At 37.2% G+C, this 19,374-nt stretch overlaps 1 protein-coding gene across 4 annotated transcripts in view; it reads left to right on the top strand.

Moving 5' to 3' along the window:
* The window catches only part of SERTAD2 (SERTA domain containing 2), a 152,362-nt gene that overhangs the window by 31,426 nt on the left and 101,562 nt on the right, over positions 1-19,374 (top strand). Inside the window, exon 4 of one of the 4 annotated variants that reach the window (XR_013164317.1) lies at positions 10,415-13,942. The exons of the other annotated variants lie outside the window; for them this stretch is intronic. The gene's annotated coding sequence lies outside the window, so the exon portion shown is untranslated. Of the gene's footprint in view, positions 1-10,414; positions 13,943-19,374 lie in introns of those variants that run through there. 4 annotated transcript variants of the gene reach the window in all.

The following is a 19,374-nucleotide window of genomic DNA, read 5'->3' as shown; positions in this document are numbered from 1 at the left end:
TATGGATCTTACAACTGGAGGTGGTTTTATGGACCTTAAACCTAAAGCAAGAGCACTGAAGAAGGAAATAAATAAATGGGAGCTCCTCAAAATTAAACACTTTTGTGCATCAGAGAACTTCATCAAGAAAGTAGAAAGACAGCCTACACAATGGGAGACAATATTTGGAAACGACATATCAGATAAAGGTCTAGTATCCAGAATTTATAAAGAGATTATTCAACTCAACAACAAAAAGACAGCCAACCCAATTACAAAATGGGAAAAAGACTTAAACAGACACCTACCAGAAGAAGAAATACGGATGGCCAAGAGGCACATGAAGAGATGCTCAATGTCCCTGGCCATTAGAGAAATGCAAATCAAAACCACAATGAGATATCATCTCACACCCACCAGAATGGCCATTATCAACAAAACAGAAAATGACAAGTGCTGGAGAGGATGCGGAGAAAGAGGCACACTTATCCACTGTTGGTGGGAATGTCAAAGGGTGCAACCACTGTGGAAGGCAGTTTGGCGGTTCCTCAAAAAGCTGAATATAGAATTGCCATACGACCCAGCAATACCATTGCTAGGTATCTACTCAAAGGACTTAAGGGCAAAGACACAAACGGACATTTGCACACCAATGTTTATAGCAGCGTTATTTACAATTGCAAAGAGATGGAAACAGCCAAAATCTCCATCAACAGAAGAGTGGCTAAACAAACTGTGGTATATACATACGATGGAATATTATGCAGCTTTAAGACAAGATAAACTTATGAACCATGTAATAACATGGATGGACCTAGAGAATATTATGCTGAGTGAATCCAGCCAAAAACTAAAGGACAAATACTGTATGGTCCCACTGATGTGAACGGACATTCGAGAATAAACTTGAAATATGTCATTGGTAACAGAGTTCAGCAGGAGTTAGAAACAGGGTAAGACAATGGGTAATTGAAGCTGCAGGCATACAGACTGTGCAACAGGACTAGATACAAAAACTCAAAAATGGACAGCACAATAATACCTAATTGTAAAGTAATCATGTTAAAATACTGAATGAAGCTGCATCTGAGCTATAGGGTTTTTTTTGTTTTTGTTTGCTTGTTGGTTTGTTTGTTGTTGTTGTTTTTTACTATTACTACTACTTTTATTTCTTTTCTTTATATTAACATTTTATATCTTTTTCTGTTGTGTTGCTAGTTCCTCTAAACCGATGCAAATGTACTAAGAAACAATGATCATGCATCTATGTGATGATGTTAAGAATTACTGAGTACATATGTAGAATGGTATGATTTCTAAATGTTGTGTTAATTTCTTTTTTTTTTTCCGTTAATAAAAAATAAAAATAAAAAATTGTTTTATAAAAAAAAAAAAAAAAAAAAGCTCTGTTAATAACTTTTAAGTCCTTGGAGTATATTTTCACCAAGTCAATTGCAAGCAAACCACATGCTTCCTGGCCTTCCATGAGCTCTGTTCTGCTGAAAATTTGGAGAACCTTTTTGAATATACCCCTAATAATTTGGGTAGCCTCCAAGTCAAGCTAAATTGATAGGGAATGCAAAATTGATCAGAATAAAATTAAATGTCAATATATAAAAGTGATCATTTGGCCCCAGTAAACACTCACAGAATGCCTTGTGGACCTTAACTTGCACCAGAATTAAGCTTGTTTTTCTCCGCAGTTGCTCTGAAAGCTGAGCAAACTGCATTGTATAAATGGTTCAGTTGTGTAGTATTAGCTTGTGAAATGTTTAGGGATGCACAAAGGCAATTGGATTGTAATTTCAAGGGCAAGCTAGCCTCTAGTAAAGCAGGTTTGGAAGGATGCTATATTTTATTCTTAGAGAAAGAGAAGTTTCTCTTTTTTCCTCTTTAATTTAAAAGCTGCGTTAAATTTCCAAGTCTTTTGGCTGGGCTTGTACACACCTCTGTCAACTGTCAGCTAACCTTTCTTTTCATTCTCTCACGTGTCTTCCTCTAAGTCCTTAAACCACACTCATCAGGTAATCCTGACCTGACGCAGTTCTCCAGGACAGAAGAAACTGATGGAATGAATTTGGGTCACCTCTGATAAAAAACTGTCCATTGATAAAGCTCTGGGTAGTACCTTTCTACATAATGTGACTTACTGGCCTCTTACCAAGGCCGAAGTTGGAGGCAAATGAGGCATATGTGCACTTCCTGAAGAGGCTTTGAAGGTCCCCACCTCCATTCTTTGTGTATCCTTTTATGTGTTTGCACTATAGCTTTTTGTAAATTGTGCAAATTTTCCCTCTTATGTTATATGCAGGGGGTAGGGGAGTTGCATAGATTTGAGGGCAACAGCCTGTTTCATAATTGATTGAGACTGAAATTCATAGTTCATTTTTTCAGCCCCCAATACTTTAGGAGAAAAATAGGCATTGCATATGTATTTGTTTTATTGCAAGTATGAGAAACCTGTCAAGGTAATTTAGGAAAAAACAGGGACTTATGGGCTGATAAAATCCAAGAAGGGCTTGGGCCACCAAAGTGTTTGGATGAAAAGGGCAGGAATGTAGTGGCTTACCACAGCCAGACATCTCTCTCCCTCTCTCAGCTCTGCCACTTTTCTGGTGTCTTTCATTCATTCTCATGGCAGACTAGCTAGGAACATGGCTATCAGAGTTAATCTTACAGCTTCAGTTACTGAAAAGTTTTCCAGGTGCCAAGTTAAAAAATCATGGGTGAGGAACTCAGATCACCTTGGGTCACCTGGGTCAGTCAGCAGGTGTCAAGGAGGTGGGGGGTCATGTAGACACATGGCGACACATGTTTAACCGTATGACTTGAGTGGCTGGGTGGGTGTTCCTCAGGATAGTAGTAGATTACTGGGAAGAAAATTCCTCAGCATGTTTGCTTACTACAACTAGCCAAACTCTAGTGCCTTTCAAATGTCTAGATGAAAACCCCATAGTAAGAATATATTTTACATTGATACCCACATGTACACACACCTTTAATTGAAAAAAATTCCCTTGAACAGTACTCACCCTCACTTTGTGTAAGCCGGTCTCATTTTTTCCCATTACATTCTACCCTAGTTCATTAGAAAAAAAAAACTGGTTGTAACCCACCTAATTGATTTCCTAACTCAAGAAAAGGATTAATCTGTAGCCTGAAAAATAATACTGAAAGTAGCAGATAGATAAGCTCCTTGTCAACAGATTTGTGGGTCTAGATATTTATTGAATCTTGTTAAATAACTTAACTTTCTAGAAAAATATTAGGGTCTTTCATAGAGTGACAAATAAGTGATAGGAATGCCAGCACTCCTTATTCCACTTGCTGTGGTGGATAAAACAGCACCTTTCCTACTGAGGAATATTTTGGAGTCACTCCCAAGCTCTTTGTAAAGTAAATACAACAAATACCTTATTCAACCAGTTGCACACCGCTTTGTTTTGGATTTATCTTTTGTTGAGAAACGCTGAAATCCTATAGACTAGAAAATTTCCCAAATTACTTTCAGTTATCTCCCAAAACAAAACATTGACACAGCTTGCTTGAAAATGTTATTGTGGCAGCATGAAGGGCAATTTTCCTGAGGACTGTAATGCAATAAAGGGATGGATGATATCTTTACCTATCCAGGATTCAATTGAAAAACTAAGCTCTCCTGTTTTTTACCTTCTTTTTTACTTTTTTTTTTTTTTTGCATGGACAGGCACTGGAAATCGAACCAGGGTCTCTGGCATGGCAGGCGAGAGAGAACTCTGCCTACTGGCCCACTCTGCCTTCTTTTGAAACATTTAGATCTGCAGCCCCCTGTCTTTTAAGTTGCATGGAAAGATGCAGATGGAAGTGTAATGCCAGTAGAACATGCGTCCTGAATGAGATGTGTGAGAATGCTGAGGAGAGTGATAGAGTTCCTTAGTGCAAACAGTTAGAAGCCCATAGAGATCCTAAGAACTGGTGAACATACAGCGCCATGTATCTAACCAAGATGCAAAGCAATACAACTTTCAGAAGAATATGTTGGAGAATATAGAGTTTGGAATAGGAAACAGTTTCATAAAACAAGGCATGACAAGGAACTGACCACAAAGGAAAGAAAGAGTTACAAGTTTGACTACTGTTGATGAACTTCCACTCTCTAAAAATAGATTGGAAAAAGTGGATTGGGAAAGGTATTTAGAACACATACAACAGACAAAGGGATTATATTCAAAGTATATAGAGAACTACTGGTTGAAGTGTAAACTGGTACAGTCACGATAAGGAAAACTCTGGCATTATTTAGTAAAACTGAAGGTAAGATACCCTGACCCTCAGCAGTTTCACTCCTAGGTGTATACCCTAGAGCAGCAGTTTCTCAAATCTTTTGAACTCAGGACCCTTTTACATTCTAAAAATTATTGAGGAATGTTCTTTCATCAGTTATAACAAATGTACCATGCTAATGCAAAGTGTTAATAATAGGGTGTTACATGGGAATTCTATTTTATGCATGAATTTTCTGTAAACCTACAACTTCTCTAATAAAAAAAGGATTTGCTAAATTTAAAAAAGTTATTGAGTACCTCAGAGAACTTTTATTTTTTTCAGCATCACTTTTTTTATTAATTAAATAAATTAACAACAAACAAACAAAACAGTAAGATATCATTCCATTCTACATATATAATCAGTACTTCTTAATATCATCACATAGTTGCATATTCATCATTTCTTAGAACATTTGCATTGATTTAGAAAAAGAAAAAGACAACAGAAAAAGAAATAAAACGATAACAGAGAAAAAAAGATTATACATACCATACCCCTTACCCCTCGCTTTCATTTATCACTAGCATTTCAAACTAAATTTATTTTAACATTTGTTCCCCCTATTATTTATTTTTATTCCATATGTTCTACTCTTCTGTTGATATAGTAGATAAAAGGAGCATCAGACACAATCACAAAGTCACATTGTGAAAGCTATATCATTGTTCAATCATCATCAAGAAACATGGCTACTGGAACCCAGCTCTGTATTTTCAGGCAGTTCCCTCCAGCCTCTCCACTACATCTTGAACAACGAGGTGATATCTACTTAATGCATAAGAATAACCTCCAGGATAACCTCTTGACTCTGTTTGGAATCTCAGAGAACTTTTATTTATGTGAATTAGAGCTATCCATTTTTGCCATATTAGGAAATAAAATGGAGAAGTTTTAAAAAATTTTTTTCATTCATTCAAAACCCATTTTTTAAAACCTTTTATTATAAACAATAAACAAATATTCTTGACACTCAGACATTCTTGACATGGTTATGATCAGTGCTCACAATATCATCACATAGTTGTGTATTCATCACCATGATCACCCTTTTGAACATTTGCATCTCTCCAGCAAAAGAAACAGAAAAAACTTATACATGCCATACCCCTTACCTCTCCTTCATTGAACACCAGTATTTAATCTACTCTATTTTAACCTTTGTTCCCCTATTATTTATTTCCTATCTATATTTCTTACTCATCTGTCCATATCATAGATAAAAGAATTATTAGACACAAGGCTTTAACAATCAGACAGTTGTATTGCAAAAACTCTATCTTTATACAATCATCTTCAGGAAACATGGCTATTGGAACACAGCTCTATGGTTTCAGGTATTTTCTTCTAGCCACTCTAATATACCATAAACTAAAAATGGAATATCTATATAATGTGTAAGAATAACCTTCAGAATAACCTCTCGACTCTTTGAAATCTAGAATAACCTCTCGACTCTTTGAAATCTCTTAGCCACTGACAATTTATTTTGTCTCATTTCTCTCTTCCCCCTTTCAGTCTAGAAGGTTTTCTCAATCCCTTGATCTCAAGTTCCAGCTCATTCTAGGATTTTTGTCCCACGTTGCTAGGGAGGTTTACACCCCTGGGAGTCACATCCCATGTAGAGGGGGGAGGGCAGCTAGCCTGTTTGTTGTGTTGTCAGAGAGAGAGGCCACCTCTGAGCAACAAAAGACGTTCTCTGGGGGTGACTCTTAGGCCTAAATTTAAGTAGGATTAGCTTATCCTTTGTGGGGATAAGCTTCATAGCAACAAACCCCAAGATTGAGGGCTTGGCCTATTGATTTGGTTGTCCCCACTGCTTGTGAGAATATCAGGACCCATTATGTTTTAATATAAATAACTGACTTTTTTATTTTAAAAAAACATTGAAAAAAATTAGCGAGAGTGGTGGCATTGTTTTACATTTTTGCAAATCTCTTTAATGTCTGGCTTAACAAAAGATAACTGGATTCTCCTGTTTTTGCATTCAGTCTGTTGTGGTATTATATATTGTTTTGGTTGAAATATATAAAGAAAATTTGACCTTACACATATATGTGGTTAGAAAAAGGAGATGTATTTTAATAATCTTTTCAGATAATTGTGGATATTCTTTTTGATACTATACCAAAACTTGACAAGTTTCTTAAAGACAAGTTGCCAGGTGAAATCTGAAACTCGGTCAATGGACTTTCAGTACTCTGTCACATTAAAATCTCGTGTAACTTGTACTTTGAATAGATTTTTCCCTTGCATGATTTTGTAACATCATACATTGATCATTGGGAAAACATTGATTCACTGAGTTAATGCACATCTTTTCATTGTTGACACATTTCATTGTATAATATTGAAATATCACACTTTTAAATTTCACCACTGTTCTCACCAGAAAAGCCTTTAAGTATTGGGAAGCTGTCGTGCTCATAGTGGCAGATACAAGTTTTTCAAAATTCTAATTTTCACTTGAAAACCAGAATTTTATCTCTCCCACCAAAGACTGTCAGCTGTTTTCCTTGAAATGATAGTCTCCCTGTCTGCCAAATACTCAAGTCTGAATAACCAGAATTGTCTGACTGTTATTCTTTCAAGGAAAAATTGTCCCTTGAAAAATCCAAAGCTGCTACTTAGCTCAAAGACAAACTATTGCCCCAGTGCTTTTCCTCCAGGCAACCTGTAGGCCTTCGTATGTGGCAGAGAACCTTATGTGTACTCTCCCATCGGTCACGTTAAACAAGAAAAGGACGGGTACTCAAGGGTAGAGATTTAGTACAATTAATAGTTTTTACTGCTTCACAAAGGACATTTTAAAGTGGAACTGGCATGTTTTCTTCAGTGCCTGGAGGGAAGACCACATGACCCGCGTTTGCAGTTTGATGCTGCCCCTGTTCTTGCTGAGGCACCAGCAGTTTTACCCACTCGGATGGAGAGTGACTTCTTCGACTTTTATGAGAATTGCTTTGACGTTGTGGACCCCCTGCAGGGGTCTGGAGTTCCCCAGTTCTGGGATCCCCTTGGGGTCGGGACCAGACTTTGAGAACCACTGCTGCAGGGATGCCTGTTCTGTGTGCCAGGATTTGTGTGTGGGGATGGGGCCTGGAGGAGACTGACCAGGGAGGGCCACCCGGAGAGAGTTTGGCAGAGTGTGCTTCTGGGATGCTAATAATGGACTATTTCTTGACCTGGGTGGGAACGTAAGTTCACGATATGTTTATCTGTCCATTTATTTGTTATTTTTTTCTTTCATTGGTTCCTTTTTGTTTTAACTTTTTTTTAATTATGAAAAATTACATACACAAAAAAGCTGTACATTTCCAGGTACATTTTAATAAGTAACTAGACAACAGAGTTTGGTATGGGTTACAGTTCCACAATTTTTCGTCTTTTTTTCTAGCTGCTCCAAGACACTGGAGATCAAAAGAAATATCAATGTATTGATTCAACAGTCATATTCATTTAAATCCTGACTTCTCTTTTGTTATTGTTGTTGTTTGCATGGGCAGGCACTGGGAATTGAGCCCGGGTCTCTGGCATGGCAGACAACAATTCTGCTACTGAGTCACTGTTGCACCACCCTCTAACTTCTCTTTTGTACTTTTCTCTTTTTTGTGAAACATACATATATATATATATATAAAAAGCAATAATTTTCAAAGTACATTGCAACAATTAGTTGTAGAACAGATTTCAGAGTGGGGTATGTGTTACACTTTTACGATTTTAAGTTTTTATTTTGAGGTGCTCTAAGGTACTGGAAACTAAAAGAAATATCAATATACTGATTCAGCAGTCATACCCATTTGTTAAACTCTACCTTCTCTGTATAACTCCACCATCACCTTTGATCTTTCTCCCACTCATTAGGGATATTTGGGCTAAGCCCATTCTAACTTTTTCATGTTGGAAGGGGCTGTCAATAATATGGGATGGGGGGGTGGAACTAGTTGATGTTCTGGAGAGGCTGGCCCCTCTGCATTTCAGGACTTATCTGGTCTAGGGATTCATCTAGAGATTGTAGATTTCTGGAAAGTTACCCTGGTGCATGGAACCTTTGTAGCATTTTATATAATGCCATCAGTGTTCTTTAGGATTGGAAGGAGACCCATTTATTTTTATGTGCTTTTTTATATGTCTGTTATACATTTAAGTTTTTAAACTTAAAATTTAGACTCAGTGACATTTAGTAGCATTGTTAGCTGCTGGTTTAGTGATGCAAATGGTGTTAAGAAGGGAGGAACCATCCTCTGGGACTTTCCTCTTGGTTAACCTTTTCAGCATATTTGGCTGTGGTTCCTTTGGTTGTATTTCAGTTGAGGTAGGAATTCAAGTACTTCTCACATGTATTTCCCACCTCATAGTTACAGACATGTCTAACGGCAGTGAAAATTATGAGGAGGAAATTTTTTTTCTTTTTGTCTTGAATTGTGTAGTGCTCAGAAATTCAAGACTTAGGGATCTTACCAAAGAAGCTAATCCCGTGCCCTTACTTTCTATAAGGGAAATAAAAGGAAAAGCGACTTGTGTAAGGACACAAAGTAGAGCATTAAACCATTTCTGACTTGCTTTTCTATTATTAAATCATAAAACTTCAGTGCTCTGTAAGGGAAATAAGAAATTGTAATAAGATTTTGATATTACTATACTATCTTACTTTTGGTGGTGCTTTAATTTTAGAACACTTTCACTTTGAATGTCTCATTTTATCTCCACAACACATGGAGTAGCATAGCAGGTGTTAATATTTCCATTTATTACATGAGAAAACTGAGACATAGAAAAGAGCAGTAACTTACTAGACTTGACTAGTCTAGATTTCCCACTTAGCTAGGTTAACTGTAAGTAATTCAAAATATCTATCAAATTCTGAATATTTTTGTCCTTGTCTTGCTGATCTTTTTTTTTTTATTTAAATACAGGTTCTTATATATTTTCCACAAAAACAATTTGTATGCTAAAGATTTTATATCCTGGTTATGCACAAACTGATTTGGAGGCCAATGCCATAAGACAAAGATTTTTACCTTTATAGTTTAAAATGCTGTAATAATGTAAAATAAGATGAATATTTTATGCACTGAAAAACAGCATGACATATATGAAGCAAAAATTTAGAGAACAAAATAGAGAAATGGAGAAATGGTACCATATTAATATATTTTAAGAGATGGTTCGAAAAGCAAATAAAACAATCAGATAAAAGTTAAGGATACATAACAGATTACAACAATACAATTTATCAAATTGACCTAATTCACATTGGAGAACACTGTACCACAAAAACATTAGACTACACATTTTTCAAATACACATTTTACATTTATAAAATAGGTCATATAGTGTGCTAAAAGTAAATTTTACTCAATATTTAAATAACTGAATCCATTCTGAATGTGATATTTCACCTTAGAAATTAATGGGAAGAGTGGGGAAATAAAAACTCTTACTACAGTTATTCATACATCTGTTTCTTCTTGTACTTCTTTCAGTTTGCTTCATGTATTTTGAAACTGTTTTTGCTATATAAGTAAACACAGGATTTCTGTGTTCTCTTGTTTGACTCACACATTAATTGCTACAGAATGACCTTTTTCCTTGAAAATAATCTTTGCTCTGAAGTATACTTATATCACTGTTGATATTAATTTATCTTTTTATTTTGAACATATTTGTACCTTTCTTTTTTTTTTTAATATATTTTTATTGACAAGTCTTCATACAAATACATGCCATACATGGTGTACAATCATTGGCTCACAATATCATCACATAATTATGTATTTATCACCATGATCATTTTTTAGAACATGTGCTTCATTCCAGAAAAAGAAATAAAAAGAAAAAATTCATACATCCTATACCCCTTACCCCTCCCTCTCATTGACTATTAGTATTTCCATCTATATAATTTATTTTACCCCTTGCCGCCCCTAGTATTTATTTATTTTCTGTATTTTTTCACTCACTTGCTGTTCTTCTTGCTGCAAGTCAAGCTGTCCTACTTTTGGCCAAGAACACTGGTCTATTCTGTATAAGCATCATCATCATCTATTGTGCTTCCTTTTCTTCGGAGAGTTGGAATAAGAACATTTAGAAAAAACCAACTAAATTAAATTTCCGTTTTGTCCATTAGACGCTGAGGACATAGAGCTGTGCATTCTGTACTGGTCGTAGCCTTCACCATGGACTCACGTGCACGCACAGGAGGGATGTGTATTCTCCATCTGGCGGCCGTCAGGGCGACTGGAAGGTGGTGGAGTTGGGCTGTGGATAAAACCAGTTCATTTTCAGATATACCAGGTGTCCAACAGGAATATCCTTTTCTTCCTTAGCGAGGTTCACACATTTAGGGTTTTGTGTGTGAAGCATGTGCACCAAGAGAAAAGAATTATTTCAGCTTGGTTGCAAAAGATTAGGCAAAGATTACCTGGACTTTGTAGAGTCTTCCCAATGCCGTGCTCGTGGAGCTAGCTCTGATTTCAATGACCTGTAGATTCTTCCCAGAAGCAGGCCCAGAATTTCTGGCAATAGAGTAAGGTGATTAGGAATTAAATTAAGGCCCTTTATATAGTTAACTAGCCTAATCTTTTTTGTTTATTACAAGTAAGATTTATCTTTGTTGAAGGTTAGTATCCCTGAGTAAATAAAAGCATTTCTGGATTTTATGGGCTCTTATTTCATAACCAGGGTCCACATTCATTAAGTACTTTTGTCATTTCAAGTGTACCAGGATACTATTTGTAAGACAAAGTCTCAATCCAAGTTTTTCACAAGTTAAATATAACAGAAATCTGATAAATCAATTTACTAATTGCTGTTTTCCTGCTGCATTTCAAATAGAGAAGTCTCTAATTATAAGCAACCCCTACAAACAAATTGCTGCTGCTCCCTGGTCTAACCAGACCCAGATGCTGCTGCCATGGAAGATAATTGCCTCTGTTTGTAGAAAATCTGAGGGTCTCTCTCCAAGCAAAAAAAAAGGGTCAGAGTAGAGGGAGGAAGAAAAGTGATGGAAACGGTAACTGGAGGATCAGACCCCAGAAACAGAGCCCATCTGACTATACTGTGGCCCTTTCCTGCTCATGACCAGAGTTCTTTTTCTTATTTATCCTTATCAGGTGCTTCTAAAGGGAGTACCAAGTTTGGATTTAACAAGAATTATCTTCGACATATAAATGTTTAAGAGCATGAGCTTTGGAATTGATACTTGAGACTTGAAATGAGATGTATGAATTTTGGGCAGGTTGTTTTACGTTTTTGTCTTCTGTGAATGGAGATAATTGTATCTGCCTCACAGAGTTAGTCTAAGAATTAACTTGAAATCTGTATACATACACTATACATGAGCCCATGCCTGGGACATGGTAAGCTCTCAGTAAATGGTAGCTTTTATCATAGCATCTATCATATGTGCAACTAAACATCTTAAAGGTCCATTAATGATCCATACAGTATAAATTATTTTTATGTAATGCTTTATTCCAAATATCTATTTGAAGTTTAGTCCCTGTAGGAACTGATGTTTTAAGAGGATGGGACTGTAGGGAACTTTCTTCTTCTTCTTCTTTTAATGGGATTTTATCAAGATATAGTCACATACCATATAACCGTCCAAAGTGGACAATCAGTGGTTCACAGTATCATCATATAGTTGTGAATTCATCACCACAACCAAGTTTTGAACATTTTCATTACTCCAAAAAAAAACCATATAAAAATAAAACTGAAAAAGAACACCCAAAACATCCTATACTCTTATTCCCCCATTATTTATATTTTGTCCTTATATTTTTAATCATCTGGCCATACACTGGCTAAAGGGAGTGTCAGCCATAAGCTTTTCACAATCACATGGTCATGCTGTAAAAGCTATGTAGTTATATTATCACCTTCAAGAATCAAGGCTATTGGAATACAGTTCAGTTTCAGGCATTTTTCCCTCTAGCTGTTCTAATACACCAAAACCCAAAAAGTAATATCTATATAATGCACAAGAATAACCTCTAGAATGACCTTTCCGCTCTATTTGAAATTTCAGCCACTGAAACTTTATTTTGTTTTGTTTTTCTTCCTCTTTTGGTCAAGAAGAATTTCTCAATTCCACATTGCCAGGGCCAGGCTCATCCCTGGGAGTTAGGGCCCATATTGGCAAGGAGGTTAAACCTCTGGGAGTCGTGTCACTAGTAGTGAGGAGGGCAGTGAGCTCACCTGCAGAACTGGTTTAGAGAGAGAGAGGCCACATCTGAGCCACAAGAGAGGTTCCCTGGGGGTGATTCTTAGGCATAATTATAAGTAGGCTTAGCTCCTTTTTTGCCACAATAAGTTTCATAAGGGTAAACCCCAAGATTGAGGTCTTGGCCTGGTAAATTGATAGTCCCCAATGCTTGTGAGAATATCAAGAATTCCCTAGGTAGGTGTGGTAGTTAGATTCAGTTGTCAACTTGGCCAGGTGAAAGCACCTAGTTCTGTTGCTGTGGACATGAGCCAATGGTAGGTGAATCTCATCTGTTGCTAATTACATCTGCAGTTGGCTACGAGGCGTGTCTGCTGCAATGAGTGACGTTTAACTTAATTGGCTTGTGCTTAAATGAGAGAACGCAATGTAGCACAGCCTAGCAGCTTGGCATTCCTCATCTCAGCACTTGCAGCTCAGCCCAGGCCCTTGGAAATGGAGAAAGAAATCACCCCGGGGAAAGTTGTTGGAACCCAGGGGCCTGGAGAGAAGACCAGCAGAGACCATCCTGTGCTTTCCACGTAAGAAAGAACCTCAGTGGAAAGTTAGCTGCCTTTCCTCTGAAGAACCAACAAAATAAATCCCCTTTTATTAAAAGCCATCCGTCTCTGGTGTGTTGCATTCCAGCAGCTAGCAAACTAGAACAGTAGGGAATTTTAATATTTCCATCTTTTTCCCCAGTCCCTCAAGGTAGCTTTGCAGATACTTTTTCACCTGCTCAAATTATCCTGCGATATATCAGGGCATCACACGAACCTGTACAAACCAACAAAATCTAACTCCCTGTTCAAGGTTCCATAGTAATCATGTTCAAATAAACTGAGCATACAAGTTAAATTAGATAGTGTGAAAGAAACAGAGGGGAGAGGTCCAAGATGTCAGTTTAGTGAAGTGTGGAATTTAGTTTCTTCTCCAGAGCTGCTAGTAAATAGCCAGGAACAGTACAGAACAACTGCTGGGGCCATGTCAGTGACCGGACACACAGTGTAGCCCAGTCTGGACCAGCTGGACTGGCTGCGATCCCACCCAGAACCATGAGTCCGCACCCATCCCCCACAGGCTGGTTCCCAGAGGGGAAAGGAAAGAGACTTTACTAGCAGGAGGGGCAGAACACAACCAGGCATCAATTGTGGAATTAACAAATTCTGATTACTAAAAATAGGCCCCCAGCTCAGCTGAACCTTCAGTAAAAGCTGAGGTTGCTGGTATTTACCCCAGTGCAGAGGGGGCAGGGCTGATGGAAAAAGAAAAAATGAAACAAAACCAGAGGTTTTCTGGATTGGATGGCACAAAATACTTGAAAAGATCTGGGCCCTGAAGGAAAGGAGGGGGCACTAGGATCTGGAGATACACGGAGCAACTTAAGCTCTTGACTGGAAAACCGAAGGAATGGGGACTGCTCCTGAAAAGGATTTTTTCCTTTCCTTTCTTTCTTTCTTTTTTCTTTTTTTTGTGGCTGTGTTTCTATGGCTTGACTAATATTTGGATACAAACTGCAAGGCTTCTCAAACTCCAACTGCCCCAGGTGAGGGTGGAATTAAGATTGCCTCAGAGGCAAAGAGGCTGGTCAGGTTAAACACAGTGATTCCCTGGGGGCTGTCCCTTCCCCAGGAGAGGGGTGGGGCCCTGCTCAGGAGGAATCCCTCCCTCAAGGAATTCACACCCCAGGGTCGGGAAAACTGAAGTGATTAAAGCCAGCCTACAGCATCTCCTCTGTCTCACCCACGCCCCCATCAGGGAGAGTCTGCTGAAGTTAAAGGTACCACATCACCTTGTGCTGGTGGGACACGCAGGCAGACAAAGCCACATACTGTTCAGGATAGGGCAAACATGGAGTCTAGAGGCTTCATAGGAAAGTTTTTCAACCTGCTGGGTCTCACTGTCATGGAAAACTGATGCAGGTGACTCTTTCCTCCTGAGAGGAGACCAGTCTGTTCTGGGAAAATCTGACTGGGGTCTATAATATCTAATTAGACCCTTCTAAGGAAGGAAAAAAAAAAAAGCACCATACAGGCAGGGCAAGAAGCAAGAAAACAAGTACTGAAAAGTTCTGATCTGTTAAACAAAATCTATGCCAAAGGTCTAGAATAAGCTGAACTGAATGTCAAAGAGTAAATAGACAACAAAATCATCCAGCAAGAAAACCCAGGTAAAAAAATGAAAACAATCTCCAGAATAAACTAATTAAGGAAATTAAATGTCTAGACACCAGCAAAAAAACAAAACAAAACAAATCATACTAGGAAAATTAAACATATGGCCCAGTCAAAGAAACAAACCAAAAATTCATGTGAGATACAGGAGTTGAAGCGATTAATTCAGGATGTTTGAACAGACATGGAAAATCTCATCAAAAATCAAATCAATGAATTGAGGGAAGATATAAAGAAGGCAAGGGACAAACAAAAAAAAAGAAATTGAAAGTCTGAAAAAACAAATCACAGAACTTATGAGAATGAAAGGCACAGTAGAAGAGATGGAAAAAAAAAACAATAGAAACCTACAGTGTTAGATTTCAAGAGGCAGAATAAGGATTAGTGAATTGGAGGACAGGACATCTGAAATCCAACAAGCAAAAGAAAATATAGGGAAAAGAATGGAAAAATGTGAACAAGGACTCAGGGAATTGAATGACAACTTGAAGCATGTGAATATATGTGTGGTGGGTGTCCCAGAAAGAGAAGAGTAGGGAAAAGGAGGAGAAAAACTAATGGAGGAAATTATCACTGAAAACTTCCCAACTCTTATGAAAGACTTAAAATTAACAGATCTAAGTGCAGTGTACCCCAAACAGAATACATCCAAATAGACAAATGTTTTAGTTTGCTAACTTCCAGAATGCAATATACCAGAAATGGAATGGCTTTTAAAAAGGGGAATTTAGTAAGTTACAAGTTTACAATTCTAAGGCTGAGAAAATATTCCAATGAAAATAAATCTATAGAAATGTCCAATTTAAGGCATCCAGGGAAACATACCTTGGTTCAAGAAGGCTGATGATGTTCAGTGTTTCTCTCTTGGCTGGAAGGGGACATGCCAAACATGGCAGCACCTGCTGGCTTTCTTGTGACTCTACAAAAAGGGACTCTCTCCAAAATGTTTCCTCTTTTAAAGGATTCCAGTAAGTAACTCCAGGTGAGTCCAGTGGAGACACACCTCCATGGAAATCATCTAATCAAAAGTTACCAGTCACAGTTGGGTGGGCCACAACTCCATGGAAACAATCAAAATGCTCCCACCCAGCAATATTAAATGAGGATTAAAGGACATGGCTTTTCTGGGGTCCACTGCAGATTCAAACCAGAATAAATATTCCAAGACACTTAATAATCAGAATGTCAGATGTCAAAGAGAAAGAGAATTTTGAAAGCAGCAAGAAAAAAGCAATCCATCACATACAAGGGCAGCCCAGTAAGACTATGCATAGATTTCTCATCAGAAACTGTGGAGGCGAGAAGACAATGGTATGATATATTTAAGATACTAAAAGAGAAAAACTGCCAACCAAGAATTCTATATCTGGCAAAATCGTCCTTCGAAAATGAGTGGGAGATTGTTCACGTTTGTATGTTGGTTTGGTTTGAGAATACAAAATAAATTAAATTTTAAAAATATGGATTAAAAATAAATAATAGGGGAAGAAATGTTAAATTGAGTAGATTGAAATACTAGTGAAAGGGAGTGGTAAGCAGTATAGAAAAAATGGGAACAGAGGTTAAAATATATTGGGTAGATGGAAATAGTGGTGATCAATGAGAGGGAGGGGTAAGGGGTACAGTATGTATGAGTTTTTTCTTTTTTATTTCCTTTTCTGGAGTGATGCAAATGTTCTAAGAAATGATCATGATGATGAATATACTACTGTGTGATATTGAGAGCCATTGATTGTATACCATTTATGGAATGTTTGTATGTTAACAATGTTTGTGTTTGTATGTTGTTTGGGTTCATCAATTTAAAAAATGAGAGGGAAATTAAAACACTTTCAGACAAAAACTCACTGAAAGAATTTGTAACCAAGAGACCAGCTCTGCAAGAAATACTACAGGGAGCATGAGAGACAGATAGGAAAAGACAGGAGAGAGAGGTGTGGAGAAGAGTATAGAAATGCAGATTATCAGTAAAGGTAAAAAGAAGAAAAATTTGATGTGACATGTAAAATCCAAAAGACAAAATGGTAGAAGAAAGTACTGCTCTTACAGTAATAACGCTAAATGTTAATGGATTAAACTCCCCAATCAAAAGACATAGACTGACAGAATGGATTGAAAAACAGGACCCATCTACATGCTGTCTACAGGAGTCACATTTTAGACCCAAGGATGAACATAGGTTGAAAGTGAAAGAAAGGATGGGAAAAGGTACTTCATGCAAACAACAAACAGAAAACAGCAGGAGTAGTTATACTAATATCCAACAAATTAGACTGCAAATGAAAAGCAATTAAAAGGAATAAAGAAGGACACTGTGTATTAATAAAAAGAACAATTCAAGAAGAAGACATAACAATCATAAATATTTATGCACCAAGCCAGAGTGCTCCAAAATATGTGAGGTAAACACTGAAAAGAGTAATAGACACATCTGCCATAATAGTTGGAGACTTCAATTCCCTACTGTCATCAATGGACAAAACATCTAGACAGGATCAATAAAGAAACAGAGAAGTTGATTAATACAATAAACAAACTAGACTTAGCAGACTCTTATAGAGCATTACACCCTACAACAGCAGGATACACCTTTTTCTCAAGTGCTCATGGATCATTTTCAAGGATAGACCATACGCTGGGTCACAAAGCAAGTCTCAGTAAATTTAAAAAGATTGAAATCATATAAAACACTTTCTCAGATCATAAAGGAATGAAGTTGGAAATCAATAATAGGCAGAGGGCCAGAAAATTCATCAAGAAAAAGAAATACAAGACACCAAAATTGGAAAGGAATAAGTAAAACTCTCATTGTTTGCAGATGATATGATACTGTATGTTGAAAACCCAAAAAAATCCACAGCAAAACTACTAGAGCTAATAACTAAGTACAGCAAAGTGGTAGGTTACAAGATTAACATTAAAAATCTGTAATGTTTCCGTACACTGGTAATGAGCAATCTCTGGGAAATCAAGAAAAAATTTCATTTACAATTGCAACCAAAAGAATAAAATATTTAAAAATCTAACCAAGGATACAGAAGACCTATACAAAGAAACCTACTAGAAATTACTGAAAGAAATCACAGAAGACCTAAATTAATGGAGGGGCACACCACGTTCATGGATTGGAAGACTAAATATAGTTACGATCTCAGTTCTAACTAAATTGCTTTATAGATTCAATGCAATACCAATTAAAATCCCCAAGACTTATTTTTCAGAAATAGAAAAACCAATAACCAAATTTATTTTGAAGGGCAGGGTGCCCCGAATAGCTTAAAATATCCAGTGCAAGAAAAATGATATTGGAGGTCTCACACTCCTTGACTTTAAGGCGTATTATGAAGCTACAGTGGTCAAAACAGTATGGTACTGGTATAAAGATAGATAGACTCACCAATGGAATTGAATAGAGTCTTCAGATATAGACACTCTCATCTATGGACAATTGATCTATGATAAGGCAGTTAAGTCAACTCACCTGGGACAGAACAGTCTCCTCAATGAATGATGCTTGGAGAACTGGATATCCATATGTGAAAGAATGAAAGAGTGTCCGTATCTCACAACCTATGCAAAAATTAACTCAAAATTTATCAAAGACCTAAACATTAGATCCAAAACCATAAAACTTTTAGAAGAAAATACAGGGAAATGTCTTATTAATCTTGTAATAGGAGGTGGTTTCCTAGATCTTACGCCCAATGCGCGAGCATTGAAGAAAGAAAATAGATAAATGGGAACTCCTCAAAATTATACACTTCTGTGCATCAAAGAACTTTGTCAAGAAAGTAAAAAGACAGCCTACACAATGGGAGTCAATATTTGGAAACGATATATCAGATAAGAGTCTAATATCCAGAATACATAAAGAGACTGTTCAATTCAACAGCAAAATGACAAAATCCAATTACAGAATGGGCAAAAGACTTGAACAGACACTTTGCAGAAGAGGAAATACAAATGGCCAAAAGGCACATGAAAAGAAGCTCAGCTTCTCTGGCTATTAGGGAAATGCAGAACCATAATGAAATATCATCTCACACCCACCTGAATGGCCATTATCAGTAAAACAGAAAACGACAAGTGCTGGTGAGGATGTGGAGAAAGAGGCCTGTTGGTGGGAATGTGAAATGGTACAACCGCTGTGGAAGGTAGTTTGGCGGTTCCTCAGGAAGCTAAGTATAGCATTGCCATATGACCCAGCAATACCATTGCTAGGTATCTACTCAGATGATATGAGAGCAAGGACAGAAATGAACATTTGCACACCAATGTTTATAGCAGCATTGTTTAGAATTGCAAAGAGATGGAAACAGCCAAAATGTCCATCAGCCGACGAGTGGCTAAACAAGCTGCACTATATACATATGATGGAATATTATGCAGCTGTAAGGGAGAATAAAGTTGTGAAGTATGTAACAACATGGATGGAACTTGAGGACATTATGCTGACTGAGATTAGCCAGAAACATAAGGACAAATACTGTATGGTCTCACTGATATGAACTAACATTAATGAATGAACTTGGAGAATTTCACTTAAGAACAGTGGTCATCAGGAGATACAAATATGGTAGATATTGTGTAATTTGAGCTGAAGGGATCCAGAGTGTGCAACAGGACTGATAGTAAAAATTCAGAAATGGATAGCACAATACTACCTATCTGTAATACAGTGATGTTAGAACACTGAATGAAGCTGAA

Source organism: Tamandua tetradactyla, chromosome 17, assembly GCF_023851605.1.
Source record: "Tamandua tetradactyla isolate mTamTet1 chromosome 17, mTamTet1.pri, whole genome shotgun sequence".
Lineage (NCBI taxonomy): Eukaryota > Metazoa > Chordata > Mammalia > Pilosa > Myrmecophagidae > Tamandua > Tamandua tetradactyla.
This window is presented reverse-complemented; position numbering and strand designations above follow the sequence as displayed.